This window comes from Callorhinchus milii, unplaced genomic scaffold (assembly GCF_018977255.1).
Source record: "Callorhinchus milii isolate IMCB2004 unplaced genomic scaffold, IMCB_Cmil_1.0 Scaffold2, whole genome shotgun sequence".
Classification (NCBI taxonomy): Eukaryota; Metazoa; Chordata; class Chondrichthyes; order Chimaeriformes; family Callorhinchidae; genus Callorhinchus; species Callorhinchus milii.
The window spans coordinates 6,487,331-6,503,000 of record NW_024704743.1 but is presented as its reverse complement, the minus strand read 5'-3'; the positions used below and the strand labels follow the sequence as shown (position 1 = coordinate 6,503,000).

The 15,670-nt window shown below is 41.6% G+C and overlaps 1 protein-coding gene and 1 long non-coding RNA gene across 2 annotated transcripts in view; one reads left to right on the top strand and one right to left on the bottom strand.

Moving 5' to 3' along the window:
* LOC121848118 overlaps nt 1–15,670 on the bottom strand; it is a 44,238-nt gene that overhangs the window by 12,932 nt on the left and 15,636 nt on the right. The window lies entirely within an intron of this gene.
* mkxa (mohawk homeobox a) overlaps nt 1–15,670 on the top strand; it is a 43,404-nt gene that overhangs the window by 22,151 nt on the left and 5,583 nt on the right. The window lies entirely within an intron of this gene.

Sequence of the window (15,670 nt, the reverse complement as noted above, 5' to 3'; positions counted from 1 at the left end):
TTAAGCCTGCAAGGCAAAGCTCCAGCTGGGAAAGTACCAAGCTGTGAGGTTAACATTTCCAGTTACTCTCCTCTTATTTGTAGTATTTTGTGTGTGTGTCCGTATTTGCGGAAGATCACTTCAAGTATATTTTCAAGTGAAAAAGTGCATTCAGAGATGTTAACATCATCTTATGTTGTTTGTTTGTCTGCCCAGAGTTGTCACAAGACCCAAGAAATTGTTTTGCTTCATATACCACAGTGGTTTATGTGCCAAATCTGGTGATATTAGCTGTGAAAAAGATTTTCCTGGTGCAAGCCGTTCCTTAGCTGAGGACACGGCCACTGAAAAACATTTTTCCTGATGGATTATTGAAATACGTCTGATGTTGCTCCAGACAGTCTTCTGGAGTTATTTGTTTTAAAAATAAGAATATCACACTTATCCTTAGAAACCAGCCAAGGGGCAAAACCTGACATATTTTGGTGAATTTTCTGGCCAATGTTGAATGAGTCTAGAGTTAAAAAGGTATTCAAATTGTCAAGACTGACAGGTGAGAAAACTATGAAGGAAGCATTTGCAATAGGAAGTTACTGCCTGCAGGAAATGTTTTAGTTCTCTTAAAACAGGAGTTTTAGGGGGCAGATAAATGTTTTAATTCATGAACTCAGCCAGACAATATTTATGTTTCCAGGGCACTTGTGTTTCATTTTTAAATACTCGCATTCATCATGGTTTTAGAGTTTTAAGGCAAATTATAGTGTAACATTTCCTTCCAATAACACTACGTAGCTAAATTAATACTGAAACTGAAACCAATATTTGTTTCTAACTAAAATATCTGAGTAGTTAAATTGTGTATAAAATACGTGAGAACCAGATTTGTATTTGGGGTTGACTGAGAAGACTTTGAAGTGGTTTTGTGAATTTATTTCTAAAAAAAAGACTCATGAATCATTATTCTAACAAACCTTTATACTTAAGAATCGGATATTATACATTTAAGCAGTTAAATACTCAATGCAAAGCTTTTTGGAACACAGCAAAGCAGTTTGTGCATATTCATCTCATGGAAATTGCCAGAAATGCTAATTAATTGACAGTAAGAAATAATTGAACATCTGCCAATGACATTTTATCAGTGAAATGATAGAATGCCATCATTGAACTGTGACTACTGAAGAAAATAATCCCAATACTTCCATTTGATATAATGCATTTCATATCGGGAGGATGTTTCAAAATGCTTCATAGGATGTACTATAAAGTTTAATGACAATTCCTTGCCAATGTTGGCACCCTTACCTCAGGTTGCTGGGCTGACATTCCAGCAACTTCATGTTTAGCAACTTTGGCTAATTGGATTCCTTCATTACTGTCATGCATTGCCAAAATAACTATGTCAAACGGAATTTCAGCCCAAAAGTGTTCAGACAGATACAACACTGTATATTCACTTCAGTTCTATTAACCATTTCTGCATTTCTTCAGTTATTCCAACCAGTCGATGATGCTTCCAAAGTCCGACAAAACAAAAACATATTTGAAAATTAACAAAATGGAAGGAATGTACCATTAGATCAGAAGAATGCATTTATTTCTCCATGTATTGGTCCAAATATGTCAACGGAAAGGAACAACACCTTGTTCAAATAAAGAGTAAAATATATCCAAGCATAACGTGCAGATTGCATAATAGAGAAATAGGCAGGAGAATCGGAAAATCGAATAACTCTTTCAGAGAGCCAGGATGGGAGTCAAGGGCCAATGGCTGTAATTTCTATTGTTCTATGGTTACAATCTCAAAAAGGGCTTTCATGTGATAATAATAATAATCCATCTTCGAGACGTCTCAAAGCGCTTCACAGAATATACTGTAAAGTGAATTGACTATGTATTTTGGGGCAAAACACGACAGTCAATTGCGCACAGCAGCGTCCCACAAACAAGTTGTGGATTGTGTGAACAAGTTTTATTTTTAAGGAATTATTACCCGGAAAAGCAATCTGCCAAGTTCCTACTTATTGCTAGGTAAACCAAAGTGTGTGGAGTAAAGAAACCTGCCCAATGTTTTGCCATGTCTGGAATCAAACCCAGGTCTCTCGCTTGCTCTAACCACTCAGCTACAGGATTCCAGGTGGATGGGTATAAACTGCAAGAGTAAACGTTGAGAAGTTTCGCGCCATCAGAAAAAATAAGATAAGCACCTTGAAGACACTCCTGTGTATCAACATTCTGTATAATATGTGGAGTTTGAACGAGCTTTTCTTCACTGAAACTTCATTCATTTTTAGGTATTGTGGTGTTTTGCAGAGTTGATGCATGGCAATCTCACTGAAGGATTTAAGGATCTGATCTAATCCCAGTAAATTAGAGTGTTGATTTCTTATCGATTAACACAGAACATAATAGCCAAAAGCCAGTATATATCATTTCATATACTTTAGTACTTTAAACGGATAAAACAATAAGTAGCCTTTATCAAACACTGCATAACTGTGGATTACTGTGTTGAATAGAAATTATTAACACAGATTTTAATTATTCTCTTACAATCTAATGGCAAGTGAACATGCAAACAAAAAAACTGAAATGTAATAGCAATAATCCTTAGGGGTGGAGTCCTGTATCTTAGTGGTTAGACCTCCTGCCTGTCAAGCGAGAAGACCCGGGTTCGATTCCTGAGCAGGCAAGTTTTAGGCAAGTTTTTTTACTCCACATGGCTCTGCTTACCTAGCAGTAAGTTGAATCCAGTTGATAGTCGATTGATGGATCGCTTTCCGGAGGTAATAATNAAAAAATGTGGTGACTCAATCCATGACTATTTGAGGTACACTGGTGTGTGCAATTGGCTACCGCGTTACGCCCACAAAATACACTTTCAATCCACTTTATAATATAATCTTGAACTGCTTTGAGATGTCTCAGCAATGTCATAAGGCGATATATCAAATGCATGGATTATTATGATTATTATTATTATATAATGGCTTTCATGTTAGGGAGATGGCTCAAAAGGCTTCACATGAATTTACTGTAAAGTGTATTTTGTAGGTAAATGCAACAGCCAATTTATGTACCGAAATGTCTCAGAAACATCTTTGAAATTAATGAACAATTTTATCTGTGGGATAGTTGTCCAGGACACTAGGGAAAAAATTCCCTTTTCTTTTTGAATAGTGCACAAAATCTTTACCTTTACCTCCAACAATGCAGTGCTCCCCAGCATCATATTGGAGTGTCAGCCCAGACTGTGAGTTCAGAATCCTACAGTGGAGCGTGAACCCAGAATCTTCTGACTCAGAAGTGAGAGTGATACATGGAGAACCAGGCTGACACCAAATCTGGATCTTATGCTGCCAGAATTGCTTCGCCAACAAGGTACAGAGGCGAAATCAAAAGCGTTGCTTTTGTCAGCCTCAGTCCGTTTCAGTTGCATACTTGACAAACCTTTTTTTTTAGTTCCAAAACATCTCTTAACAAATTGCTGAATAACTTGCATTTGTTATTGAAAATCTCTTGAGAGGTTTGGAAAGGACTATTTCTTTGGCAGACTATGTCCTTGGTTTAAAAGTGGTTGGAACCCAGCATCCAACCCAATAAGTTTACCTTGGAGTCAGAGGATGATTTTCCTAACAACTTAAATAGTTACACATGCCAAAGATGTTTTTTAGAGAGACTACATAGCCCATTGGGAAGGTTCATTTCTTAAATGTATTTTATAAAGGAATGAATGTAGCCTAATCCTCAAACTTTTCATTTTCCATATCCAGTTGGATTTTGGCTTCTATTGAGAATAATTTTCCCTACTACTCCATTCTATTATATGGAGCCTGTATATTATTTTTATTGGTCAGATTACAGCTACATTCCCTTCCATCCACATCGTGACCATTGATAATCATCCTAGACAGTCAATCTGAGCATCTGAATACTCTTTCATTTTACTCTCAGCAGAATTTAGTTATACAACACTAAAAGTGTCTTTGAAAAATATCTGGAATATCCAAATCTCATGCTCTTCTGCTAATCTTCATGTTCCCATATCACCAGTAGTATACTGGATTCTTATTGTACTTTTTATGACTTGGTTTACATTCCCCAAATCACAATGTTTATTGGGCAGTGGATGTCCTCATGTGGGTTAATTTAGATTCATGAAGGTGGTTAACTTGACAGTTCATACTTATAAAATACAAATGCAATTTTTATGGGAGCTCCAAATATTTCAATTTAACATATCCTAAATTTCAGTAATTACTGTACTTAATTCAATGTTTATTATCATACAAGGTTGTGTTATTCCTCAAGAACATTAACATTCCTTTGGCAATATGGAAGCCACCCTTCACCATAGTTGAGTAAAAGGTGGCTAAGACATAACTGACACTGCATGCATGTTCAAATTTCAAGATGTATCTCCTTCCTTTTCCACCAAATGGGTTTTCTGGAGAAAATCAGTTGTATTAGGAAGCCACTCTTTTCCACTTTACCATTTCTATTTCTGTTCTTCCTTCATGTTTATACACTGTAGTTAGTGAAGTTAAGTCTCTCCATCTCACTTAAGATTCATTCTCACATTAGGTCAAAATTCCAGCTTCCAAGACCTAGTGAAAATACTTTTGCTGAATATTTTGAGCTCACTGTTCTGATTTACACACTGTAATGACTTGATCATAGGTCTTCAATTTGGTAATAAGAGGCCCAAATATTCTATTAATTGTTTAGATGTTTCACGCTCACTTTGATCCTTTAGCATCTCAAGAGAAATATAATGTTGAACTTACAAATCTGAAACACTCCATCTAGTTAAATGATTATTTGAATTTTAGAAGAAATCAGTACTATATCAACAGTTTCTTAACTTCTAATGTTGATCATCAAGGTTTCTTCTTTCTGTTCCTGTTGCCACATGGTTTATATCTTTAAATACTATCAGATAAAAAAGGTCAATGTATTGTCATCTCAGGAAAGATATGTGGTTTTGTCTGGATCTCTAGGCCAGTTCCTAGAGTGAAGAATTATTCATCACCCAATTCATCAGAGCCTAAAACCCCAGTAAAAATAATTCAGTGCCAATGGCTTCTCTGGAAGAAATCAATCTTAGTGAACACCTCTTTTTCATCCAAGTATTGAGTAGCTTACAATCTCTGTGGGAGACTTCAGTTTGGGACTCTTTGCCTCTTTAGTTAGTGCCAAAGTGAAGACATTTGTTTCACTGAGCACAGAATTTCTAACATTGTAGGTTCTATATCATGGTTTTAATAAATCATAAAATCTATGTCTGCCTGTTGCAAATGACCCTTGCTCAGTCACCAGCTTTCCAAGCAAGTAGAACTATATTAATTATTTTGTCACTTCACCAGGTCACCATACATTTAACAGGCTCCACTGACAGCTACTTCTTCACGTTGATGTTTATGATTAACATTTAAATAGACATTTTCTTTCTTGAAGGCATTGTTGAGTCAATTTCCTCATCTCTCCAAAGACTCTTTGAGATAGTCCATCCCTGCTTTACCTCTCACCTCCAGTCAGGAAGTTTGGAAGATCTGACTGCTTGGCTTCCCTCCCTCTTTCTTCCATTTTGTGCTGCCAGAAGCTAAAGCTTCTACCAAGCCAAGAGCTATGTGAGGTGGAAATGGATCTAAGGCATTTTCCTCTGTTGCCTTGGAAGTACCATGCATTTGTGTCGTGGTCCTGCCTTTACTGCAATTTGATCTTTCTCTCAGAGTTTTACGATTACAATCTTGCTGCCTATTTCTGAAACAATCTGGGTTAGATAAGGATGATTTAAACTTACTCCTTGTGAGGTCCATTTTCTTTGATCTCACTTGAATTTTTCTTACGCACCTTTTCCTCAGCCTCGCTTTGTCAGAGTCAAAATGCTGATGCCTGGCGACGTCATCTTTTATACCTCACCACTGGAGAGAGCAATTCCTCTCACACAATCCTGACATAATATGTGGCATATGCAGGTAAGACTGAACTTGAACTCGCAGTGATTTGCAATTGGTGATTAAATATGTTCCTTCATTTATAAATTCATGATAAATGGAATTTATTGCATATTCAAAAATCACCAGGTCACCAACTTGACATAGTTTAAACCAACGTTTCTAACTTTTGTCAAAGGCTACAATTCTAAGTAGAATGTGCTTCAAAAGATCACAAGAGATTTGGGTGAAGAAGGTTTCTTTGGCCCTTGATCTTCATCCTTCAAGAATCCCCATCTTAATGTCCTCCCATCAAGCTTTACGGTCAATTGGAAAGTGAACCTCAGGCATGTCCTTCCCAGAGTGAGAAGGTGGTGGGTTCAAACCCCCTGGACTTGGAATCACATTGTCTAAGATGGCACTCCAATCCAGGGTTGGGGGTGCATTGCATTGTTGGAGGTGCCATCCTTCGGATGAAACGTTAAAACAATTGAACGTTAAAGATCCCATGGCACTATTCAAAAAGCGAAGGCAGCTTCTCCCAGTGTCCTGGCTGACAATCTCACAAAATAAAAAAAATTGGCCCCTCGCATCATGATTGTTTATGGGACATTGCGGTGTACAAACGGGCTGCCGCATTTTTCCCACAAAATACATATTCAATCCATAGTAAATCATGTGAAGTGTTTTGACACGTCTCGACAACCTGATAAGTCACTATATCAAATCCAATATATCAAATTATTATCATGTTATGAATATGCTCTTAGCCTGGTTCAGTTGGTAGCACCTCTGAGTCAAAAGATTGAGGGTTCAAGCCCCATGTTGGAACTTGGAGCTCGCAATCTAGGCTGACACTCCAACGTTTTGCCTGGGGAGCACTGCATTGTTGAGATGCCATTCAGATAACAGATTAACCAGAGTTTCCGACTGCCTGTTCAGGTGGATGTTAAAGATATCACAAGAGAATTTGAAACACAAGAGAATTTCTCCCAGTATCCCGACAAACAATATCCCAGATAAAATTGATGTTTCACAGCATGGCTGTTTTGTAGGACATTGCTGTGTGGAAATTGGCTGCCATATTTGCATACAAAGTTCCCAGTCACTATACTTTGCAGGAAATCTAGTGAAATGCTTTGAGACGTCATCCTGAGCTGAAGGGCACTGTATCAAATTTAAGGGCTGTTATTATTACCACTGGTTTCAACTATATATTTATTCTTTCCAGATCTTTCCTGGAAAGAAATACAGTAATCCCAGCTTCTAAATTAAAACTGAATTTAAGAGTTTTTCAAAATTCTTCATAATCATAAATTTTAAGACTATGATTTAGGGAAAATAAACAAATAATAATAATACTTACATTTGATATAGTGCCTTTGATGTGGGAGAACATCGTAAAGCACATCACAGGATATGGTGTAAAGGGTAGTGACTGCATTTTGTGGGTGAATGTGGCAGCCAATTTGCACGCAGCAATGCGTCATTTACTTAACCACTGTGATGTCAAGTGGACTACTGCTACTCAGAAATACCACTTGCCTCTCACATCTGTAAGATTGTACAACACAAACCAAGTTTAAACCTCAGAAATACATCAATGTGAAAGGTTGAAATACTAACTGCTGAAGTGTTGGTATCCCTTCAACCGTCATTATTCTATGTAACAGGCAGATGGGGCCAGTTTTACAAATTTCTGACAAATTTTGTTTTCTGGTGTTAGGTGTTTTGGTGGGAAGTGACACTTGAACTAAAGTGCTATTTTACCACATCCATCTAGAAAGGAATGAATAATATATTTTCTACTATTCTGGGTCTCTGCGTACGGAATTGTTTTGATCACATGATTCACTGTTACAGAGTGGAGTGGCTCCAATGAGAGGAATGGTTTTGCTTTGAATGGTCTGGATGATAGGCCTGAAATACTCAGATCAGGAAGTGTTAGTATAACAACAGCTTCCATAAGTATAGCATCCTTCACATGGGATAACATCTTGGGGTGCTTCATAAAGAAACAGTTGAATTCCAGCAAGGGAGAAAGGAAACAGCAAATGGAGAGGGGGCTATAGGCACTGTTGAAGAGGGGGATTTAAACAACAACAACAAAATTACATTTGTACAGCGCCTTTCATGTCGGGAGGACGTCCCAAGGTGCTGAAAGACAGATACAACAACAACAACAACAAGATTCCATTTATAGAGCGCCTTTCACGTCGGGAGGACGTACCAAGGCGCTGTACAGTTGGGTCAAGACCCGACGAGGGAGGAAATGGTCAGGGGGAGGGAAAGGAGGGGGTAGAGAGTCGAGAGGGGAGCTGAAGGCACAGTCAAAGAGAAAGGTCTTGAGACCGGCCTTGAAGGAGGAAAGGGAGGAGGCGGCGAAGGCACTGGGGGATAGAGTTCCAGAGCCTCGGGGCTGAGAGGCTGAAGGCCCGGCCACCGATGGTAGGGCGGTTAGGGCGGACGATGTGGAGCAGACCGGAGCCAGAGGAACGGAGGGTACGGGCAGGTAGGTAGGGGGATAGTAGGTCGGAAAGGTAGGAGGGAGCAAGGCCGTGAATGCTCTTGTAGGTGAGGATGGGGATCTTGAAATCGATCCTCTGGGGGATGGGGAGCCAGTGCGGGCGAGCGAGGGTGGGAGTGATGTGGTCCCGAAGCCTGGTGCGGGACAGTACACGAGCTGCAGAGTTCTGAATGACCTGCAGCTTGTGGAGGGAGGTGCCGGGAAGGCCGGCGAGGAGAGAGTTCCCATAGTCCAGCCTTGAGGTGATAAAGGCGTGGACCAGAGTTTCAGCAGCGTGAGGGGTGAGGTAGTGCCGTAGTCTGGCGACATTCCGGAGGTGATGGAAGGCGGTGCCAGTTGTGGTGCGGATGTGGGGAAGAAAGGACAGCTCAGGGTCGAACAGAACGCCGAGGTTCCTGACTGGCTTTGAGAGGTGGAGAGTGCAGCCTTGGATGCTGATGGTGTCGGCGCCTGAGGTGCGGAGGCGCTGACGTGAGCCAATCAGGAGGGCCTCAGTTTTACACACGTTGAGCTGAAGAAAGTTGTCTCTCGTCCAGGACTCGATGTCGGACAGGCAGCTGTCAGGACATCGGTGGTCGTGGAGTTGAGGGTAGAGGAGGAAAGGTAGAGTTGGGTGTCATCCGCATACATGTGGAAATTTACCCCAAGTCTGCGGATGATGTCACCAAGGGGGAGCATGTAGAGGGTGAAGAGGAGGGGACCGAGGACAGAGCCTTGAGGGACACCGCATGAGACAGTGCGGGAGGTGGAGGAAAAACCATTCGTGGAAACAAAGTGAAGACGGTGGGAGAGGTACGACCTAAACCCCTCAAGGACAGGGCCTTGAAGGTTGAGGTGGGAGGACAAGCGGTGGAGGAGGATCCGTGGTCGATAGAGGTGATAGAGGTAGAGGTGGAGGGAGGAAGTTCCAGAGATTAGGGGCGTAGTAGCAGAAGCCTTACGATGGTGGTGCAGAGTGGTCAGGATATATGCAGCAAGCCCCAGTTAGCTGAGTAGAGAACAAAGAAGTGGAATTGGAGATCACAAAGATAGGGAGGTGCTATTCATGTAAAGATTATGGGTGAGGACTTTGATGTTGGGAGACAGAGAGAATTGCAGCCTGGCGAGGACTGGAGTGATGGAGTTTGGCACAGGTGAGGATCTGAGCAGAGTTTGGATTAGATACTTGCTTGTCGGCCTCCCCAACTCCTCCCTCCATAGTCTGCAGATCATCCAGAACTCTGCAGTCCATGTCCTCTACCGCACAGGCTCCTTGACCCTATCACCCCCATCCTCACCCGACTCCACTGGCTTCACATTACACAGAGGATACAGTTCAAGTTCCTGGTCCTCACCTTCAAAGCCCTACATGGTCTTGCTCCCCCTTACCTCTGCAACCTCCTAATCCCTACCAACCTTTCCACTCAGTGGGCTCCGGCCTGCTTTACGGCCCCCACCTCGCCCACCCCACCATTGGCGGGCAGGCCTTCAGTCACTCTGCCCCCACCCTCTGGAACTCCGTCGCGCAGTTCCTCCGCCTCGCCTCTTGCCTCCTTCAAGACCCGTCTAAAGACCCTCCTCTTCTTCCGTACCTTCGGTCACCCTCCTTCACCCCTTGCCCTCCACCGTCCCCAATCCCAAACCGCAGCTCGGGTCTGAAACATTGACTATCCAGCACCTTGGGAGGTCCTACTGATGTGAAAGGCGCTATACAAATGTAATGTTGGTGTTGTTATTTACTGGCCATACAATACAGTAGTATTATTTCCCTCCTCTTCAACCAGTGCTTAGAGCTTCAGGCTAACATTCAGTCTGGTCTCAAGTGTAATTTCCACATCAATGAACGAATCATCGTGTGTTCACTCAAGGGAAACTGGTTTTTGTGTGAGCAATAATGAATCACAAAACTGAAGGTAGCACTTACTCTGGAATTGATGTGGTCTGAATGTATTTATATTAAATAATGCTTGTGTGAGAGGATTTGGCTCCCCTCGGTTTCCCTTCTTTCCAATTGTCTATCATTCCACTTTAAAAAGAAGTTCCAAGATTGAATAGCTTGTCAAAAGCTAAGCTCCTTAGAGTATCAACAAATATTTGACAGATGGAAGGTTAAGGAGGAATTGGATTTTTCTCAGCATTTTTCAATAGGAAACTAAATGGTCTTTTGTTGAAGTGCTGTATGAATTTCAGTGGAATCCTGAATTGGAGCATTCCAATGCATTCTCCAGTTTTTCTTCGCCAAATCATGCATTAATTGTATATTCAATGTTAGGAATTCCCCTACTAGGCACTTTATTATATTTTCCCTTATTTGCTAAGGCTCCTTATTTTTATATTATTTGGCAACCATCCATGCCCCAGCAAGAGTCAAAGAGCCATTCAGAGGAAAAGAATAAAGCCAAGGGAGAACGTTTCTCCTTCTCTCGGAAAAAAATAATTCCTGATTAGCAACAGGAGGGGGGAATAGGAATGTCAACACAGTGGATTCACATGCTGGCATGTGAGAGCTTGTTAAAAGCAGCATCGAAGGCAACTGCAATGATGCTGGAAACTAATTAAACTGGGAAATCTACTGTTTATTTCTTTGTTGCTTGCTGCACAGAGGAGCGTTTAATAAAGGACTGAAAAGACATAAAGTCTACGAAGTGCAGTCTTGGCAGGGTGTACAGAGAATGTTGTATTAGGGAACAGCGTGTACTAAAATTGGAAGTGCAATTGTATTAGATGAGGAGGAGAGGGATAAAAAGGAGGTTCAGGGCTATATAATAACTCAAAGACTCTTAGCTCAAGACTATATCAAGAAGAGTATATTCCGTAACAGATGCTACTAAACAGACTTAATCGCTCATCGTGGCAGTGATCTCTAATGATGGAATATTGATACCAGATTAGGGTCATTGGATCACAGAACACTAAATAATAATAATAATAAACCTTGATACAGCTTCTTATCACTTCTTCAAGACATTTCAAAGCGTTTCACAGAATATACTGTAAAGTGAATTGATTGTATATTTTGTGGGTGAAACCTGGCAGCCAATTCCGCACGGCAGTGTCCCACAAACACAATGACCAATGCCAAAATATAGATAGAATGATAATATAAAAATGCTAAGCATAAGTCTGCAAGATTGACAGAATATATATATAATATATTGTAAGATATCAGGATTTGCATATTTATTCAGTAAAAAAAACAAAAGAAAAAATCTGAGGCATTTCAAAAGTCTATACTGAATACCATACATTTGTTCTTATTTTAGGTAATGCATAATGTGAGGAAATTGTGGAATATTTTATGGAAGTATAAAAATTGAACCTATCGATTCCTATTGTTAGAAGTTACTTTTTAAATTAAAATGCTTACCTTTTATTTTTAAATCAATTTATGGTCATATATGGGGAAGAAGTCTGAAATCTGCCTTCTCTACAGATGGATTTTGCTGATCTTGACAATCCCATTTTTTATATTTATATCAAATGCAAGAATTATTATTATTACTTTCAAAATCATAAACAAGCACCAAGCACTTTTGTGTTTATTATTGTTAAATAGCTACTATGTAGTTTACCAACATGATGCACTGATAAGTTTCACTGTAATTGTCCAGCTGGTTACTTTTGTTTGGATTTTAAATCATTGGGTTAAGGACATTTAAGTTTACATGATGAACCACTCAAGTTTAACTTTGATCTGCATTCTTATGGTCTTTTTTAAAAGTACTTTGAGACATTACCCTATTTAAAAGCCCGATTTTTGTTGTTAAAATAAATTCAAAGAAATAGAAGTAGAAAAAAATATCAACCTCAATAATAATAAGCCTTGCATTTGATACAGTGCCTTATTGCATCAAGGAGACATCCCAAAGGGCTTCACAGAAGATATTGTAAGGTAGATTGACTGTGTATTTTTTTGTGGTGAAACATGGCAACCATTGCACACAACAGTGTCCCACAAACAGTCATGGATTGAGTGACCAAACTATTGTTTTTTTGGAAAGATTATTATCCTCGGAAAGCAATCTGCCAATCAACTAAAAACGGGTTCTTACTGACTCCACAGATCGTGTGGAGTAAGGAAACTTGGGTAGTGTTCCACCACCTCTGGGAATCGAACCCGGATCCTCACGCTTGCGAGCCGAGCGATAACCACTATGCTATGAGGCTCCATGATGGGCAATGAATTGTAATTTTGCTTACAGACTTTCCACAGTAGTTGTATCCTAGTTTTGGCAAATATAATTTATTATATGCACCAATGAACTTTTTAATTGTTTCTTGCCAAGTAATTTGGTGCCTGACACTGTTTTCTCTGATTGATTAATTTTGCAAACTGTAGGCAGCAACTGGCTGCTCAGTGGAAAATGGAAACTTATCCAGTGCTCTATAATCAGGAAATTACATAGAAATACAGCAGCAGTATAGGTCACAACTATACATTACAATTAATCTATTGCTTAAAGACTATAAATGACCAGTGCGGGAAAGTCCCCAAGTACTTTTTATTAGTTTTGTTTTATTGTGCTTCCCACGTCAAGATCACATATGTTCTTTCTTCAGGTTTAGAAGAGGCCTTTTACTTTTCATTTCCATTAGCAGTGCTGCATGAACTTGAAACATTTCCAAATGTGTTGTTCTTTCCTAGTTTCTATGTGGCTTTGCACAGTATAATAATAATAATAATCCATGCATTTCATGTAGGGCCTTATCACGTCATCAAAACTTCTCAAAGCACTTCACTGAATTTTACTGTAAAGTATAATGACTTTGTATTTGTAGGTAAACAATTCTGAATCAGTAAGTATACTATGCGCTCTGTCCAACTGCATGGAGTCGGGACTAGGTAAACATTATGCAATTATATGGAGTATGCAATTATCCAAAGTTCATTCGTGACACCACCTCCCCTTCACTTTCTGCTCTACCTTTGCTGCCACTCTTTGCCCTACCTCTCTTTATAACTCCCCGTTTCCCCTCATTTGAGCACCTCACCCTGTACCATCACTCCACTCTCCCTCAAAATTCTCCTAGTCGTCCTTCCGACATGAAAGACGACGTACAAATGTAATTTTGTTGTTGCTATTGTTGTAGTCTTATCGGCCCCCTAAACCTCCTAGCTCCTTTACTCAAAGATATCTTTTGTCTCCTCTCATCCCTGTCCCTCTGCACTGAACACCTGTCATTATGGGCAACTTCAACCTTCACCTCAATTCCTCCTGCCCCATCTCCTCTGACTTCACTACCCTCCTCTCCACCCTAAACCTCACCCTCCATATTAATTCCCCGACCCACAACCATGGCCACCCCCTTGAACTTGTCATCACCCATGGCCTAGACATCTCTGGACAAGGCTATCTCTGACCACTTCTTCATCTCCCTCTTCTCCCGTATCCCCCTACCTTCCCCCAAGCCCTTCACCATCTTTTTCGCCCATGGAAAAAGCTTCCACCCGAGTCCTTCACAAATACCCTCTCACCCTCGGACCTTTTCTCCCTCTGGCCTTCCACCTGCAGCAAGCCGTGAAGTTGCTGAACAATCACTACTCCTCCACCTTTAATTCCCTTGTCCGCTTGAAATCCAGAACCATCTCCAAACCTACCTGCTCCCCCTGGTACAACAGTACACCCCCCGCTCCCTAAAATCCTAAACCCAGTTGCTCGAACGCAGATGGCTCAAAACTGGCCTCCCGGTTCACCGCTAGCTTCGAGCATTTTCACACCAACCACCGCTCCCTTTCGCAAGCCAAAACTGCCTTCTATTCACAGATCATTCTGGAAGCCCAAAACAACTTCAAAATCCTGTTCTCCACCATCCACCCCCTCCTCCGCACGCCCCATCAAGCATCCTCAATCTTAACATCAAATGCCAAGTGCGAAGCGGGCTTGGATTTCTTTATCTCCCAGATAGATAACATCCGCATGGCCGGCTTCTCCTCCTGCCCCATGACCCGTCCCCCCACACCGCGCCCCACCACACCCCATTCCCTCTCCATCACCCACTCCTCCTACCACGGGCCGCAACCTATACTCCTTTGCCCCATCTCCCCTTCCTTACTCTCATCCACCATCACCCAGATGAAACCCACCACCTGCTGCCTCAAACCCCTCCCCACCCACCTGCTGGTCACTCAACTTATGCCAACTGTTGGCAGTCACGATAAATCAGTCTCTCTCCTCAGGCTCAGTCCCACTTCCATTCAAAACAGCAGTCATCAGTCCCCTCCTTAAAAAAAAACTACTCTCGATCCCTTCAACCTTGCTCACAACCATCCCATTTTAACCCTGCCCTTCCTGACCAAAGTCCTGGAAAATGTTGTTGTAAACCAACTTTGCTCACACCTTGCCCTCTACTTCCTACTCGAACCCCTCCAGTCCGGTTTCTGCCTAACCCACAGCACAGAGCGCGCATCAAAATAACAAATGGCATCTTCTCTCTCTGCCTCCTTGTTCTCTTGGACCTCTCCACTGCAGTCAACACAGTCGACTACGCCATCTTCCTCCACTGTCTCTCCTCCCTCATCCACCTTAGTGAGACCGCACTTGCACGGTTCAAGTCCTACTTAACCAATCTCCAGCACTTCATCTTGACCAATGGTTTTTCCTCTTGCCCCCGCCTGGTCACCTCAAGGCTCCATTCTTGGTCCCCATCTTTTACTCATCTGCACACTCCCTCTCGGCAATGTCATTAACAGACATAAGGTCACCTTCCACATGTATGTGGATGATACACAGATCTACTTCTCCGCCAGCTGAGACTCCCAGTCCACTGATGTGCTGTCAGTTTGTTTGATGGACACCAAGGCCTGAATGAGCGCAAATTTCCTGCAGCTGAATGTCGGCTCTTTGGCTCCCATCGATATTTCTCTTCTGCAGGTCTGAACTCCTCAACCTCCCCAGGCTCTCCCTTAGACTCTCCGAATTTGTGTGTAACTTAAGTGTCAGGTTCAATCCCCAGCTATTCTTTCTACCCCACATCTGTTCCCTGATCAGGACCTCGTTTTTCCATCTCTGCCACATTGCCCGCTTCCGACCATACCTCACAACAAAAGCAGCTGAAAACCGCTTCCACGCCTTTGTCACTTCCTGGCTGGACTATTCCATTGCTTTCCTGGCTGGTCTCCCCAGCTCCACTATACACAAAATTCAATTAATTAAAAATTCCGCCGCCTGTTCACTCACCCGCACAAAACTCCGTACACCCATCACACCAGTCCTTGCCAGGCTCCACTGGCTCCCAATCACTGAACGGA